A 16,322-nucleotide genomic window follows, 5' to 3' on the forward strand; every position below is an offset into this window, starting at 1 on the left:
GTGGCCGGTCAACTTAGATCATCATCATCATCGATCGTCTAGTTCCCTCAGGCCGAAGACCGATCGAGGGGCTGGCTTCAGCTACATAATATGGCAAACGACATAGAGGACGTCGCCCTGGCCGAGCCGGACCTCCCACGACGTCCCATGTCCTCGCTGTCCGTGTGGATGGAGAAGCTCGAGGATTACTTCCTCCGATACAGGACCGGCGGTGGCGACGCCGCGATGGAGGCGGTGGCGGCGGAGCCACAGCAGCATACCAGGTTGATCCTCATCGTCCTCGTCACCGTCGCCGCAGTCGTCGCGTTGTTCGCTGCCTTCTTCGTGGCGTTTATATACAGGAACGACCCCAGCTCCTACACGGCGACGGGTATGATACCTGTATTGGCCTTCGTTGGGGTCGGCTTTGGAGGCGTTTCTACTTTTCTCATCATAGACTGCCAGGGTGGGTTTCAAGTTGAGCAAGATAAGCTCACAGATTTCTTGCTCCAGTTGTAGATATATAGAGCTTCTGTATTAATTATTAGGTAGTTATAATCATCCATGCGTAGTCGGCCTCTCCTCCCCTTTTGTTATCACACATATATGCAAGTTTGTTTCACTAGTATATACTCCCTCCGTTTCTAAATATAAGTCTTTTTAGAGGTTTCAAATTAACTACCACACACGGGTGTATATAGATATATTTTAGAATATAGATTCACTAATTTTGATCTGTATGTGATTCCGCCGAGCGCATGAGAAGGGAGACGGGTGGGGCGACTCCACTGCCTCGCCGCGGCACGCTGGAGCCGCCGTGGTTCGGAGAACGCGGCGAGGTTCCACTGGTCGCTCGTTCAAGGTTACGGGAGGGGATTTGTATCCCAAGGAAACAAGTATGTCTTGCGATCTTGCAGTCGACGATGGTATTGAAATCGATGGGGATTAAACAGAGCTTGTGCTCGGCGAATCGAGATTTGTCATTGGCGGCGAGGTCCAGGTCGCCGGAGTTGGGGGATTGTTCCCCTGTGGTGCGACAGAGATCACCCAGTCAGATTGGCGTGGGCCCCATTGCCACGTCGCTCCCACCAATTAGGTGCGGGAGGGTGAAAACGCCTTTGGCGAATACGCCTTCTGTTCACGACGACGCAGATGAGACTATCTCTAGGGTTTTTGAAAGCTCTGGTCCATTCCCTCCCCCCGCCGTCACCAGCCTCGCCCTCTTCCACCCAACAAACCCACCACCACTCTAGGATGGCTCCAGAAAGATCTAGCTCGCTCCGGATGTTTCTCTCCATCTGATCTATTCCCTATCAAGCATCTCCGCCCGTTTGATCCTCCCCCGACGCAGCTCAAGATCATCAGAGAGGGAACTGGGGGTGGATCTAAATCCTTTGCTCAGGCGGTCATGGCGGACAAGAGTGCACCGACTGGGAGGCTGAAATAGCGTGCTCCGGCTCCACAGAAGAACCCGGGCCGTCGTCAAGCCGCCGGGGGGACGCGTGCTGCTGCCGCGCCTGGCAAAGGGGCTGCCCCCCTTGCGCAGGCGGTGGTGGCAGCGCCCCCACCACCAATCCCTCCTACCCCACCGGTGCAGATCTTCGACGAGCAATACAAGGACATGGTGTGCTTTACCTGTGGAGGTCTTGGTCACTACGTCGGCAATTGCATCCAGAAGAAGATCTGCTTCATCTGTGGCCTGGAGGGGCACAATGTTAACAATTGCGCGGCCTGAGCGCAACCTCACCCAGTTGCCACATTCTTCGGCAGCTCTGCTTTGGGTCTGGGATTCTATCACATCGACGCTCCTGTGGGTCGTGAAGCGAATTGGCTTAATTTCAGTAACTGTGGTGAAGTATGGGTTATGAAAGGTGAAATCAACAAATATGATTTGGTTAAGAACTTGTCTGACATATTTTGCAAAAACAAGCAATGGACATGGCAGATCAGGCCATTGACAGAGAAAAAGTTCCTGGTCAGATTCCCACCCTGGAAAGATGTGGAAGAGTTGATTGAGTTTCCTGCCTTTGACTTGCCTATCGATGGAGTTTCTGTGTCTGTTGAGAAGTGGACCGGTGCAATCGACCCATTCAGCGAACTTACTGAAGCTTGGGTGATTATTGAGGGGCTCTCATCTAAATGGTGTACGTGGAAGGTCCTATCACAGATTGCATCTTGCTTTGGAATCTTGGTTGATGTGGATTGGAACGGCTTAATGAAGAGTTTCTATGAGAAGGTGAGAGTCAAGATTGCATGCAGGGATCCAACTAAGATCCCATTTGAACGGATCATGGAGATAAGGAAAAAACTATATATCTTGTCATTTACAGTGGAAGGTTTTGATCAGATAGGGGCTGATGATCCTAATGATGACAATGGACCTATTGACATTTCTGTGGACGATGACAACAAAGCAAATGATGATGAAGAGTTGGACAAGGACATCCTGGATGATGGAGAGGAGCCCATTGATGACCTGGATCTGGCCAACAGGGCTTCAAAAACCCCAGTTAGGAAAAAGGCAAATGATGATGGTGCTACCTTCCATCCTGCTGCTCTGCTAGAGGCATGTGTCTATCCTGTGAAAGATGACAAGAAACCTGAGGAAGAAACTAAAACTCAGAGAATGTGCTCTCCCATACCCTTCTCTGAGGCAATCAAGACCCTTGGCACTCCCAGCAACAACAACAATGATGTCAGTTCGTCTGTTGCGCCTTCAGGTGGAGCTGCTACTGCCACTTCCCCCATGTCTGCTCAAAAAGCCTATTGCTCTGGTCTGCTAGAAGAATTGGAAGATTCTGCATCTGATACTGCCAGTGATGCTGCTGAATCAGAAGAAGAGATGGGCACCTTTGCAGGCCCGGTGGCCAGTGGTCTGAAGATGCTGGGGCTCATGGAGGAGTTGGCTCTGAGTGAAAAGCCAACAACCAAGAACAAGTGGGGGGCCAATTGTTGCTCCAAGACAAAGTGCTAGGGTACACAACAGGCAAAACATCATGGAGAAAACTGCTGCTTACAAAAGGAAGAAAAACCTGGAAATTCCCCCTACTTTTAAAAGTAAGTCGTTCACCACTGAATCAACATCTAATTTAGAGGCCTATGCTACTGCAGTTAATATTAAGATTGTTGATAATGACATGAAAAAAAACTAGATTATTAGTGATATCATTAGAAGTGAGACTGAAAAATGCCTTATGTTTGCTTCCCAGAACCCTGAAATTTCTCTGCCTGACAATTTAGATTCTGAGATTAATGCTTATGCTAGAGTTTATACTCCAAAAAAAGACATTCCCTGCACAAACACACCAGGGGGCACTGCTGGTGTTGTGGGTGACTCAGGGGATGCTGTGAGAGGTGGACTTTTTAGTCTAACACATCCCTTTAAAATTCCATGATTGGTATCTTTTGGAACATTAGAGGTTTAAGGCCAAAAAGGGAAATTACAGTGCCTGTCTGACCTAGTTCACAAGTATAAGCCTGATTTTTTAGGTTTTCAAGAAATTAGGAGGGAAAGTTTATCTGACTCATTCCTCAATACCCTAGCTGGCTCCACTGCTTATGAGTGGAATATGCTGCCTGCAGTAGGCTCTGCTGGGGGTATCCTTGTGGGTACCAAAACCACTTGCTTTGAAGTCCTGGATGTTAGTATTAAGAAATATTGTATTATTTTATCTTTAAAAAATAAATCTGATGGCTTCTGCTGGCATCTAATTGTGGTTTATGGGATAGCTTATGCTGTAGACAAACTGGACTTTATTGCTGAATTGCATGAATGTATGGATGGATTATGCTACCCTGTTCTGTTTGGGGGGGACTTTAACTTGATCAGGGAGGCTAAGGAGAAAACCTCTGGCAATATTAATACTTCCTGGGCATTCTTGTTCAATGATTGGATAAATAAGTGGGGTCTAATGGAATATAAGCTGTCAAACAGGGTTTTTACCTGGAGTAACAATCAGGACAACCCCATTTTTGCCACTATTGACAGAGTTTTCTCTGCCACTAATTGGGATAGTCACTTCCCTCTCACCACATTGTGTGCTCTACCTAGGGTGGGAAGTGATCATGCCCCAATTTTACTAGACTCTGGTGTAGGTATGTGTAACTCAGCCAGACCTTTCAAATTTGAAAAGTGGTGGCTTGAGCAACCAGATTTTCAAGCCTTGGTAGAGAAAATTTGGGCCACACCTTCACCATTTACAACAGCTATTGGGACCTGGCAATTTAAAACCAAGCTATTTAGGAAACTTGTTAAGGGTTGGAGTATTAACCTGGAAGCTGCTATGAAGAAAAAAAAAGAAGGATTTACTTCAGGAGTTTGATATCTTAGATGTCTTTTCTGAGAAAAATAGAGCTGATGCTGGGGATATCCTCAGGATGAAACAAATTAGGGGAGAACTCGAGGAGATTTGGAAAAAAGAGGAAATTGCCATGTGGTAGAGATCTAGAGATAGGAAGATCAAAGAGGGAGATAGGAATACATCATATTTTCATGCTGTTGCCAACCAAAGAAGGAGGAAAAACCAACTATCCATTTTAGAAGGTCCAGATGGACCTGTATACTCCACTAAAGACATGCTGGAAGTTGCTACCAACTTTTATAAAAACCTCTTTGGATATGAACCCAGACCCAATGTTCATTTAGATGACCATTTTTGGTCTGAGGAAGAGCTTGTGACAGATACAGAAAACACCATGCTTGAGAGGCCATTTTCAGAAGAGGAAATTAAGGAAGCTATTATGAGCTCCTATGCTAATGGGGCCCCTGGTCCTGATGGCCTCTCATTTCTGTTCTATCAACACTTTTGGGAGGTTATCAAAGGGGATTTTATGGCTCTGGTGAAGGATTTTGAGAATGGGGTTTTAGATATCCAGAGACTAAATTACTCTATTGTTACTCTTATTCCTAAAGAACCAGATGCCAAAGAGATGAGGAAATTCAGGCCCATTTGTTTAAGTAACTGCTCTGTGAAAATCTTTAGTAAAGCTATGACAAATAGGGTTGCCCCTGTGGGCCATAGGCTTTTGTCGCCATGTCAGTCTCCTTTTGTGAGAGGAAGGTTTATCCTTGAGAGTGTGGTTACTGCCCATGAGGCCATACATGAAGTTCACAAATCAAGAGACCCTGGGATTGTGCTTAAGTTAGATTATGAAAAAGCCTACGACCGTGTGAACTGGGATTTCCTAGTAGAAATGTTAACCTCTAGGGGCTTTGGAGCTAAGTGGATTCGGTGGAACCTCTCCATTTTGCAACAAAGCTCTTTCAGTGTCAAGATTAATGATGTTCTAGGCCCTTACTTTGTAGGGGGAAAAGGGCTCAAACAAGGAGATCCGAGCTCCCCGATGCTTTTCAACTTGGTAGCCGATGTGTTCTCTCATATGCTGATTAAAGCTGTCAACAATAACATAATTGCTGGGATTGTTCCTCATATCATCCCACAGGGGCTGATATGTTTACAGTATGCTGATGACACAATCATTTTCCTAAATCCTAAACCTGACTATGTTAGAAACTTAAAATGGCTACTAGCATGTTTTGAAAACCTTTCTGGGTTGAAAATTAATTATGACAAGTGTGAGGTGGTTCCAATTAATATGAATGAAGATGATGCTAAACTTTTATCCCAAATTTTCTGTTGTAAGTTGGGGGATTTCCCCCTTAAATATCTTGGGGTTCCTCCGCACTACCTCAAGCTGAGGAGGGAAGACATTCAATACATCATAGACAAGATTATTAAAAGAATTTGTGGTTGGAAGGGGAGACTACTTAGCTATGAGGCAAAGTTGGTTCTCCTCAAAGCCTGTATTGCTAGTATACCTATGTATTTGATGTCTGTTATTAAATTTCCTAAATGGGCAATTAATGCTATCATTTCACAGATGGCTCATTTCTTCTGGGGGAACCTGGGGGATGACCATAAATACCATCTTGCTAACTGGGGCCTAATTTCACAGAAAAAAGATTTTGGTGGTTTGGGGGTACCCAATTTAAGAGAATTTAACATGGCTTTGCTGGCTTCTTGGGCTAAAAGATATTTCATGGATAGTGATAAAGATTGGGTTAGATTGGTAGATCATAAGTATCGAACCAACAAACCTAATTTGTTGTGGTCCAAACAGAGAGTGGGGTCACCTTTTTGGAAGGGTGTTACTTGGGATTTTGAAGGGATAAGACCTTTTTTTAAATGGAACTTAGGCAATGGTGATAAAATTAGCTTCTGGGACGACACCTGGGTGGGGGATCCTTCCTTGAAAACACAATTTTGGGAGGTTTATGAAATCTGCCAACAACAACAGTGTTCAGTTTCAGAGGTGTGGGATGGCCTCAATATAAAACTTACTTTCAGTAGATGTGTGGGGGTTGAATTTATGGAGAGATGGTGTGACCTGATCCGAGTCATCTCTACCAAAACCCTGACTAACGAGGACGACCAACCTGTTTGGTTATTAGAAGCATCAGGGACATACTCGGTCAAATCCTTTTATTTCATGATTAACTGGGGTGGGGTTTCTACTCCTGTCTGGACAAACTTTTGGAAGATTGTTGTACCTCACAGGTATCTAGTCTTTTTGTGGCTAGCTTTTAATAATAAAATTCTCACCAGAGATAATTTGAACAAAAGAAGGGTGGTGGATAACTTAAAATGCTTATACTGTGATGAGGAGGAATCAGTTTGCCACCTTTTCTTTGAATGTGTAGTTGCCAGACAGGTTTGGAGTGATGTGGCTGACTCTTTTGAGTTCAGTATCCCTAATAACATGGTCTTGTCTTGGCTGCTGATGCAGGCCATGGACAAGGCATTAGTTGGGCGTCGACCCGCCGAGGTAGAAACAAAAAGAATACATGAATGTAGAGGTGACGGGACATTTGTATTTTATAGGGTGTGGCCAGGTCTCATTCAACCGAGATTTAACCAAGTCTCAGTCGAGTGACATTACATGCAAGAGAGAAAATGAAAAAAAAAACTGAAAAGGAAATCTACATGCAGAATTAGATGAGAGATTTGGGAAAACGTGTTTTTGGTATGATTTTTAGGAAAACCGGTTTTCACCACTTTTTCGGTAAAGAGAAGTACATACAGTTCCTTGTTTGGACGAGAAAATAGGGTACACAGTTATGTTTTTTTTTTTTGCCTCGCGTCTCCTCTCATTGTCATGGACTCGCATGCTTTTCACGTCCATGGCGTCCTGCAGCCAAGCGGCGGCTACAGGGCATGGCCAAGTAGCGGCCAAGCCGAGCGATTCGTTGCCGGTCATGGTGGAGACGACGAGGTCGACGAGGAAGATGCCAACGAAGGCGCCTCTGAACCCGTCGATGTTGCTTGCCCGAATAAGGCCGTGTGAGCTATCGGACGGCACAGGGGTGCAGTATATAGAAACGAGTTTATACAAAAACGTATATATTAGTCATTTTTCTATAACCTCACTTTTTGAGAATTTGTAGATCTCAGTTATACATATCCACGGTTTGGTTGGATAAGCCAAAAAAGTTTTTAGGTGGTTATAATAAAATTATGTTTAAGAAAATCTGGTTATGTACATACTCGGTATCCAAACAATCGATCTCACGAATATAGCATCGGCTAAGACTTAGTAAGACTGTACTTTAAAAGGAAATACATAAACGAATCCAGTGACCTCTCAAGAGATGGGCAGCATGGGCGGAACCTAATCTCTGCCGACCGCACTCCCTTCTCTTCATCTCCCCTCACCGCCGCTGGGCAAAGCCTGCCAGCGCCGACTCGCTCGCGGGATCCTCCTTGCGCAGCCCTGTTGATGGATGTGCTGGGTTCAGTTGATGGATCTTCCTCATATGCCAGCTACTCGTGGACCTTCTCATTCTACCCGGTGCTGCGGCTGTCGGCAGGAGGCGAGATGCGGCGGCTGTGCTCCATGGCTTCCAGGGCACGATCTGGCATTGGCAACACGACCTTCAAAAGTGAAATTACATTCAGATAAACACGCTTGTAACTTGATCTCACTAATAATGGCTCCATTGTCGCCTCAACTACCAATCTGGATGTCACCAATCACCCGCTTGGCGTTAGAAGCAATGAAAAAACGGTGGAGGTGAAAATCTTCTACCATTGCCAATGCGTGCCTGCATGCCATGGCCTCAAACACTACCGGATGATCCATGCCTTCTAAGACAAGTGCACTGCTTCCCAGGAATCGTTCCATCTCTATCTCTGCACATGGACGCAATGAATGGATGGCTGTCCATGAGCGATTGATGCTGGCACCTCCTTACTCATCTCAAGCTCATCGATGAACCTATTTATGAAACAAAAGATAGCTTGTGGACTGGCACCTCCTTAATCATCTCAAGCTCGTCAATGAACCTATATAAGCGGTGTGGCGCAGTGGAGCCTCGCCGACAATGGCTAGATGTGAAGGAAACACATGACATATGTGTCTACGCTGCTCAAAGTTGCAGCTAAGCTCTCTCTCTCTCTCTCTCTGATTTTGCTCCGCATCATATAGAAAGCAACAACCGAAACAAAGTACACAGTCAAACGATACATGCCGATGAGGTAGTCCGCAAAGAATAGCGATCTCAGGATAGCCGCATCATGCAGGACCCACATGACCATGCTGCTCGAAAGAAAGCACAGAAAGAATAACGCCATGCTACAGCTTGTAACACCTAAACTTCACGACAACGTCCCGAGGAGCAAGAACGGCGCTAAGCTTCGCCGCTACTGAGTCCACACTGGACAAAGGATTTCCCACGGAACGAGACACAAAGAGAAGCACCACAAACAACTTCTTCAAGAAGAAAGTGTCTCCCGCAAGCGGCGGCGTCGTCGTCTGGAACAAAGCGCGGAGATTTCGCTCAGAAGCTTACGCCGTGCCACCACGAGGTCTCCAAGACAAGTGTGACGAGTTAAGAACTCTAAATCTTGATTGGGCGTCGCCACCAGAGACAAAGAGCACGCACGAGCTACCGCCTCTCCACCTCTCGCTGCCCACATGACCAAGGGGGAAAGCCACCACTGCCAACCAATGTTTTCAATAGCAAGCTATGATATATAGCGGCAACCCTTAAAAACAGTTATAGCGGGGCTATAGCAAGGCTATAGCGGCAAATTGTACATGAAATCAAATAGCGGCAACATGCTCAAACAGCTATAGCTGGGCTATAGCCGGCTATTTAAAACTATGCTGCCAACACGGCGCCTGCCGGAGAGCCAACCATGCGGACAGCCTTCTGAAGCCGCCGCCTCGGCATCCAAAGTCCGCAACATCACCAACCGCCCACTTCATAGTGCACTAACGCGGCTGGAGGAGCAGAGGCACCCCTCCACTCCGAGACCGACATCATCCACTGAGTCTGGGTCAACGCCTCCATGGTCGAAAGCGCCCACGCCTACGTCACTAGCCAGCCCCGATGGACCGCGGGGGGGGGGGGGGATACAATCTAGTGACTGCCGACAACCTCCAAGCCCCGACCATATCCTGGTAGCCTTGGCCCAGACATGGTCCCACGATGCCATGTCCATGGCAATCGGCATAGATCTGCCCGATGATGTAGATTTTTTACGACAACCGCCACCTTGCACTATGCCCGTGAGGAGCGAAACCTCGCTGCCTGTATGCACCACCCTGACGGAGCCCAACCAGCCCTATCCAGAGCACGAGCCTCGACCCATCTCAGGCCTAGATTTGTTCCGCCTACGAGTGAGCCCTAGGTCCAAGACATCCACAATCCAGACCAAGGGGAAAGAGTATTGCAGCAAGCACCCTGCGCAACCTACCGAAACCAGGCCGCTAGATCCACGTCACCGAGTGATGCCTTTGTGATCCGGTTGGATAACAACTCCTATCCTTTCCCCAAGGCGGTTGGTTGAGATCTCGGAGAGGGGAGTGGAATGCTGCAAGGACCAACAACAGGTCGTGGAATGGACGCTCAGACGAAAACACCTAGGCGCGCTTGCAGCAACTTCGCCTGGGCGGACATGTTCTAGAGACGAGAGACGCACGATCTCTCATGACCGGTGGGCTCGCGAGGAGGCTTGCAAGAGCCAGTAGCCAGCCGGTTGTCCGCTGCCATCAACTAAGCAGTCTCCATCGCACCAGTGGATCCCTGAGTACACAACCTCCTTGTCCCGATCTTCCCTCTCGTCGCCTCCTGAGGACATCGCGGGCGAAGCCACATGAATACCAATGACGGGGGTGTCAGAGAGGTTCGTCAGAAACGCATGCTATGGTTATGGCGTGCCATCCGGCTGGAGTGACGGGGAGATTATAGTGTCCTCGCGTGTGTCTCATGGTGGTGGTGTGCGGTGCTTATGGAGGGGGTGATGGAATAATTCAGCTTGCTCCGGTCCTGCAGCGATATAAGTCGTGCTCGCAGGCCCTGTTCTTCCATCAGAGGCGACGACAAGGTGGCTCCTGCTTCATGGCTACTCCAGTGTGGCGTGGGTGGTTGTTTCAAGGGACGACGACATCAGGGCTGCGAGTTGGGAAGAAGTGGCTGCCGGTGTAAACCAATCTCCGACTTTGGTCATGGCATGCGGGCGATGTCGGCGTCTAATGCGTCGTTACCTTGTTGAAGGCATCTTCACTGCAGTCATCAACTCCTCGCTTGGGCTATTTGGAGGGGAAACTCGCAATCTGGGTCTTCCAAGACGAACAATGACGACGCTTTTGGTGTCATCTTCCCTCATGAGGGCATCATTTTGGAGTAGATGCTTGCTCAAGTCATCTGGAGGTGAAGCAGCGTGGCATCTACCACATCGATGACGGCGGGTCTCCGTGGCATGGTGCAGCAGAGACTCGGCAACCGATGTGTCTTAATGGATGGGGGCAGGGCGGTGGTGCTATTTGGCGCCATGGCGGCGTCAACTGACCGGCTTGGCAAGGATATTGTGGACCTCTTTTCTGAAGATGGGTCAGCGGTTCGATGGTTATGGCAGCTTCTAAAGCCTGTGCATGCGGTGTATGCTTTGGGTCAGGTGCACCGAGTGGTTGCTCCCAGTACGTCATGCTGGCGGATCGGCAATGACCCCGGTTCTAGATGGTGGGGCGCGATGTCATCCCCCATTGTCGTGTTTGTAGGTGTGGATGGTGGCTTCACATTGTTTGATGTATGTTTTTGTCATACCTTTATTGATAATTTAATAAAGATGACCGTGTGCATCTATAAATGCAGAGGCCGAGGTTTTGGACCTCCTTTTCAAAAAAGTGGAAAAAAAAATCTGCAGGTTGGGTTAAAGGATTTTCCTTTTCAAAAAGGAAAATGGCTTAAATTAACATTGAGTACTATCCGAGAAGATCTGCATTGCGTACCTTTTTTCGATAAGGGGAATATATTAATATCGCGAAGATATCAATTACATCCGGCTTCTTTTTTTCGCTGTGTGCATTGCGTACCTTTTACTAGATGGGAAGTTAGGGTCGGCTCGCTCCATGTAAGTACCTGCGTTTCTCCTAACTACTAGTAATACATGCAAACCAACCTGTGGTTGAGATGGTTAGGTGGACATTGGTATCCCCAACCCACCAGGGTTCAAATTCTGGTGCTCTCATTATTCCTGGATTTATTTCAGGATTTCCGGCGATGCGCTTTCAGTGGGAGGAGACGTTTCCGTCGACGACGAGGCGCCTACGGTCTCGGAGGTGCTCATAGGGGTAGGGTGTGCGTGTGTGCGTTCATAGGGGTGAGTGTATACGCGTATATATGAGCGCTTATGTATGTACTGATGCTAAAAAAAACTACTAGTAATACATAATCCTACTACGGTAGTATTATCTTTGTTCAAAATATGTGCTGTGGTTCATCACCATCGATCTGTCCAGTCCTCGTCACAAACGTTTCCAGCGGCCGACCGACGGGCACGAACACGGATCCCTAACTCGAGATCACAGGTACCTATACGGTACTCCCTCTTATTCCCCCTCTTCTTATCTTCTCTTATTAGAAACCTAGAAATATTTCCCACACAAAAAAAAAAAGAAAAGAGAAACCGATAAACCTAGGTTGATTACTTGGTGTATAATATGGCGGACATAGAGGACATCGCCATGGCGGAGGCGGACCTCACGCGACGCCCCATGATCTCGGTGTGGATAGAAAAGGTGGAAGATTACTTGATGAGGTACAGGATCCGCGGTGACGATGCCGCGACGGTGGCGGTGGTGGCGGAGCCACAACAGCATACCAGGTTGACCCTCATCGTCCTCGTCACCGCCGGCGCCGTCTTTGGTTTTTTCGCTTACTTTTACGCGGCGATTAAATGCGAGAAGGAATTGGTCTACACGGCGACGGTGTTTATCGCGATGTTTCTTTGTGCGGGCTTTGCGTTCGGCCTTGCTATGGTTTCTGTTTTTCTCATCAAAGAGTGCCAAGAGGGGTTTCAGGACGAGCAACATCATAGATTAGCAGATTTCCTGCTCCAGGTGTAGATAGATAGAAATGTAAGCATCCATCATCGATGCATGATATGAGAACTTCCCCTGTTATCATATGTACAAACATTGTACGGTATTATTGGCATGCATCTATTTTTCTGATTGAGGGAAGGCAGGCAATGGTAGTTGATTCACATGCACGCACACATATCAGTTTCACACGTACGCAACTATGCATGCATGTGTCACCACCAGCTACGCCAACAAACTTACGTTTTTATTAACATAGTACAGAAGCAAGCGCTCATATACACACGGATACACTCACCCTTATAAACGCACACACGCACACCCTATCTTTATGAGCATCTCATCATCTTGAAATTTACGAAGTCACCGTAAGCACCTCGTCGTCGACGAGACGTCTCCTCCCACTGAATGCACATCACCGAAAATCCTGAAATAAATTCAGGAATAAACGCGAGCACCAGGTTTGAACCCTGATGGGCTACGTACATACCAAGAGTTGCAAGGCGGTGGGAGTACATACGTACCCAAATAATCTCTGCGCTCTTTCTTTTTTTTTCTTCTCGAGAACTTGGAAGAGCTTTGCCTGTATTCGTGTTGAATAACACGTACATGTATATTCTATCCATTGTAACTATGTAACAGTGTATCCCTATTCCTTAGGGTAGTTAGATCGTGGCTATGCATGCACCTGCGCGTGCCTCTGCATGCCACCGCAAATCCCTCTCTCCCTTCTATATTTGTAACCATCTCGGTATGGAATGAGATCATTGATTATCGTGGGTAATTCTTCCTTTCAACTTGGTTTCGGAGCCTACCATGGCCGACACTGCGGCTAACACCACGCCGGCCACCAACTCATCCACTTTGTCTTCTACCTCCAGCCAAACTGCACCGGCCCTTGGCACCAACCTCGCCGGCTCCCTCTCTACCATTGCTCCCTCCTCGTTTTCCCACCACCCTCCCCTCTCTGTTCACAACTGCAACATCACCAACTACATCCGTTTTCAACTCGATCCGGCTCTCGACAACTATCATCGCTGGCGCCATCTCTTTTGGTCTGTCGCCATCAAGTACAATGGCCTCGACCACATTGATGAGGACGCCGACCCAGACATCGATGACCCGGAATGGCGCCGGGCCGACGTCTCCGTTCTGTTGTGGTACCATGCCACCATCGTGGACGGCTTCCTCGACATCGTCGCCGACGACGACTCCACTGCTCTCGCCGTCTGGACCCGCATCGAGCGCTACTTCCTCTCCAACCGCGCCTCTCGCTCGATCCAGCTTCGCCGGCAGTTCAACAACCTTGGCCAAGGCGATCTCTCCATCGCCAGAGTACACGCGTCGTCTGAAATCCCTCGCCATCGCCCTCAAAGACGTTGGTAAGGCTGTCAAGGAAGATGATCTAACCAATCAGCTCCTCAGCGGCCTCGCCAAGCCGTTCCATGGGATCGGCGACTTCATCAGCGAGACGGTGCCTCTGCCGGACTTCGAGACTGCCGTCTCCTGCCTCTCCGCAGCCGAGGACAAGATGAAGCACCGCGCTCTCCTTGAGGGCACCTCGGCGCTCGTCCTCCACGCCGGGTCCAGCGGTTCCTCCTCCTCGGACCCCGGCGGCTCCTCCGGCGGCCGCGACCACGACTCCTCCGTCGGGCGTGGCGGCCAGCGACGCAGCTCCTCTCCAGATCGCGGCCGTGGCGATGGTGGCCGTGGCAATGGCGGCCGTGGGCGCGGCCGAGGTTGTGGTCGAGGCCGCGGCAATGGTGCTCGGTAGAATTTGACCCCTTTGGCTTTCTTGTGAAGGATCTGGTCACCAAGGCTCCTCTGCTGCGCTCCAATAGCCCCGGACCGCTCTACCCCTTCCATGGTGGTTCTACTCACAGCTCTGTGGTGCTCTCTCTCACTGTTGATGGCGACACATGGCACAAGCGGCTCGGCCACCTGGGACGTGCTGCCTTCTCCCGGCTCTCTCGTGATTTTCTTCATTCCTATAATAATGCTAAGTCCGTGTGCGCCACTTGTCAGCTTGGACGCCACACACGGCTCCCTTTTAATTCCTCACAACATTGTACCACGGCTCCCTTTCAAATAATACATTGCGACCTATGGACCTCGCCGGTTGCTAGTTTCTCCGGCTACCAATACTACCTCAGATTTCTCTCATTTTTCATGGTCCTTTCCCTTGCATTGCAAATCCGACACCTCCCCCACCCTCCAACGCTTCTTCCAATATGTGCTTACTCAATTCCACATTCTCATCAAATGTCTCCAATGCGATAACGGTGGCGAATTCATCAACTCTTCCCTTCGCACCTACTTCTCCAACAACGGCATCACATTTCGCCTCTCCTGCCCATACACTTCCCCGCAAAACGGCAAAGCGGAACGTCTCATTCGATCTACAAATGACATCGTGCGCACCCTCCTTATACAAGCCAATTTCCCCCTCCCTTCTGGGTTGAGGCTCTCCATACCGCCACGTACCTACTAAACCGCTAACCATCCAGCCCCATTAACTTTCTCACTCCGTTTTATCGCCTCTTTGGTGTGCACCCCACTTATGATCATCTACGAGCGTTTGGATGCCTATGTTTTCCTAACACCTCCCCCACATCCACCCACAAATTGGCCCCACGGTCCCTTCGGTGTGTTTTCATTGGGTACCCTCTTGAGCACAAAGGCTATCGTTGCCTGGACCTCAGCTCATGTCGCGTTTTAATTTCTCGTCATGTAGTGTTTGATGAATCCTGCTTTCCTTATACAGATCCCGCACAACCTGCTACACCACACCCATGCACACCGGATCCCATGCAGCCACACCACCTGATCCCCCTCTGCCCTCCCGCCCCACCTACCTCGTCCGCTGCCCACCACACTCCCCCGCGTCGCGCGCCCCATTCCGTGCCGACCGCATCACCCACCTCGACCCGACCCAGATCTCCAGCACGAGGCGCGCCCCACTCCGAGACTACCGCGTCCCCCACACCAATCTCCACCAGATCCTCCTCTCCTTCCGTGCGCAACTCCCGCCCATCTATAGACCAGATCCCAACCGGATCCCCCTCTCCATCCGTGCATCCCGCTGCCCACAGCCCCACCGACCCTACCACTGATCCCGGGACGCCGTGTACGTCTCCACCCCGTACCCTCCAGTTGCCACAGAAATCAGTTCCGGTAGAGCCGCCCACTAACGCCCACACCATGCGCACATGCTCCAAATCTGGTTATCACATGCCAAAGCAAATTTATTCCCTCACCGCCTCTCCCGCCATTTCCCCTATTCCGGCCACATACAAAGCAGCACTCAAGGACCCTAATTGGCACAATGCGATGCTAGATGAATACAATGCTTTGATGCAGAATGACACTTGGTCTTTGGTTCCATGTCCTGCAGGTGTGAACGTTGTTACTGGCAAGTGGATTTATCGTCACAAGCTCAATCCGGATGGTACTCTTGCTCGCTACAAGGCGCGATGGGTTCTTCGTGGGTTCACTCAAAGAGAGGGCGTGGAATATGATGAGACCTTCAGCCCCGTGGTCAAGCCTGCCACCATTCGCGTTTTACTCAGTCTTGCCACCTCCAAGGATTGGCCCATGCATCAGTTGGACGTCAAAAATGCTTTCTTACATGAGGATCTCCAAGAGACGGTATATTGTCAACAACCTTCTGGCTTCATTGACCCTCACGTACCCTCTCACGTTTGTCGCCTTCACAAATCTCTATACGGTCTCAAGCAAGCACCCCGCACATGGTTCCATCGGTTTGTAACGCCCCGAGACCGATATGCCAGGTGTCGTCCAGTTTTTCGCTGCCGTTGCCATGTCATTTGCTTGCGTGTTGCATTTCATCATGTCATTATGTGCATTGCATCATCATGTTTTCAAAACCTGCATCCGTCCGGGTTCCCCCAGTTCCTTCTGTTGTCTGTTCTGAGCCCAGCCACACTTGCACACGCCCG

At 49.0% G+C, this 16,322-nt stretch overlaps 2 pseudogenes; both read left to right on the forward strand.

Moving 5' to 3' along the window:
• The first annotated feature begins 1,387 nt into the window (after positions 1–1,387).
• LOC147982678 (uncharacterized) lies at positions 1,388–3,131 on the forward strand (annotated as a pseudogene).
• A 10,048-nt stretch (positions 3,132–13,179) lies between these two features.
• On the forward strand, positions 13,180–14,137 carry LOC147982679 (uncharacterized; annotated as a pseudogene).
• The last annotated feature ends 2,185 nt before the right edge of the window (positions 14,138–16,322 follow it).

This window comes from Triticum urartu, chromosome 2A, assembly GCF_056163025.1.
Source record: "Triticum urartu cultivar PI428250 chromosome 2A, HENAU_Tu73, whole genome shotgun sequence".
Lineage (NCBI taxonomy): Eukaryota > Viridiplantae > Streptophyta > Magnoliopsida > Poales > Poaceae > Triticum > Triticum urartu.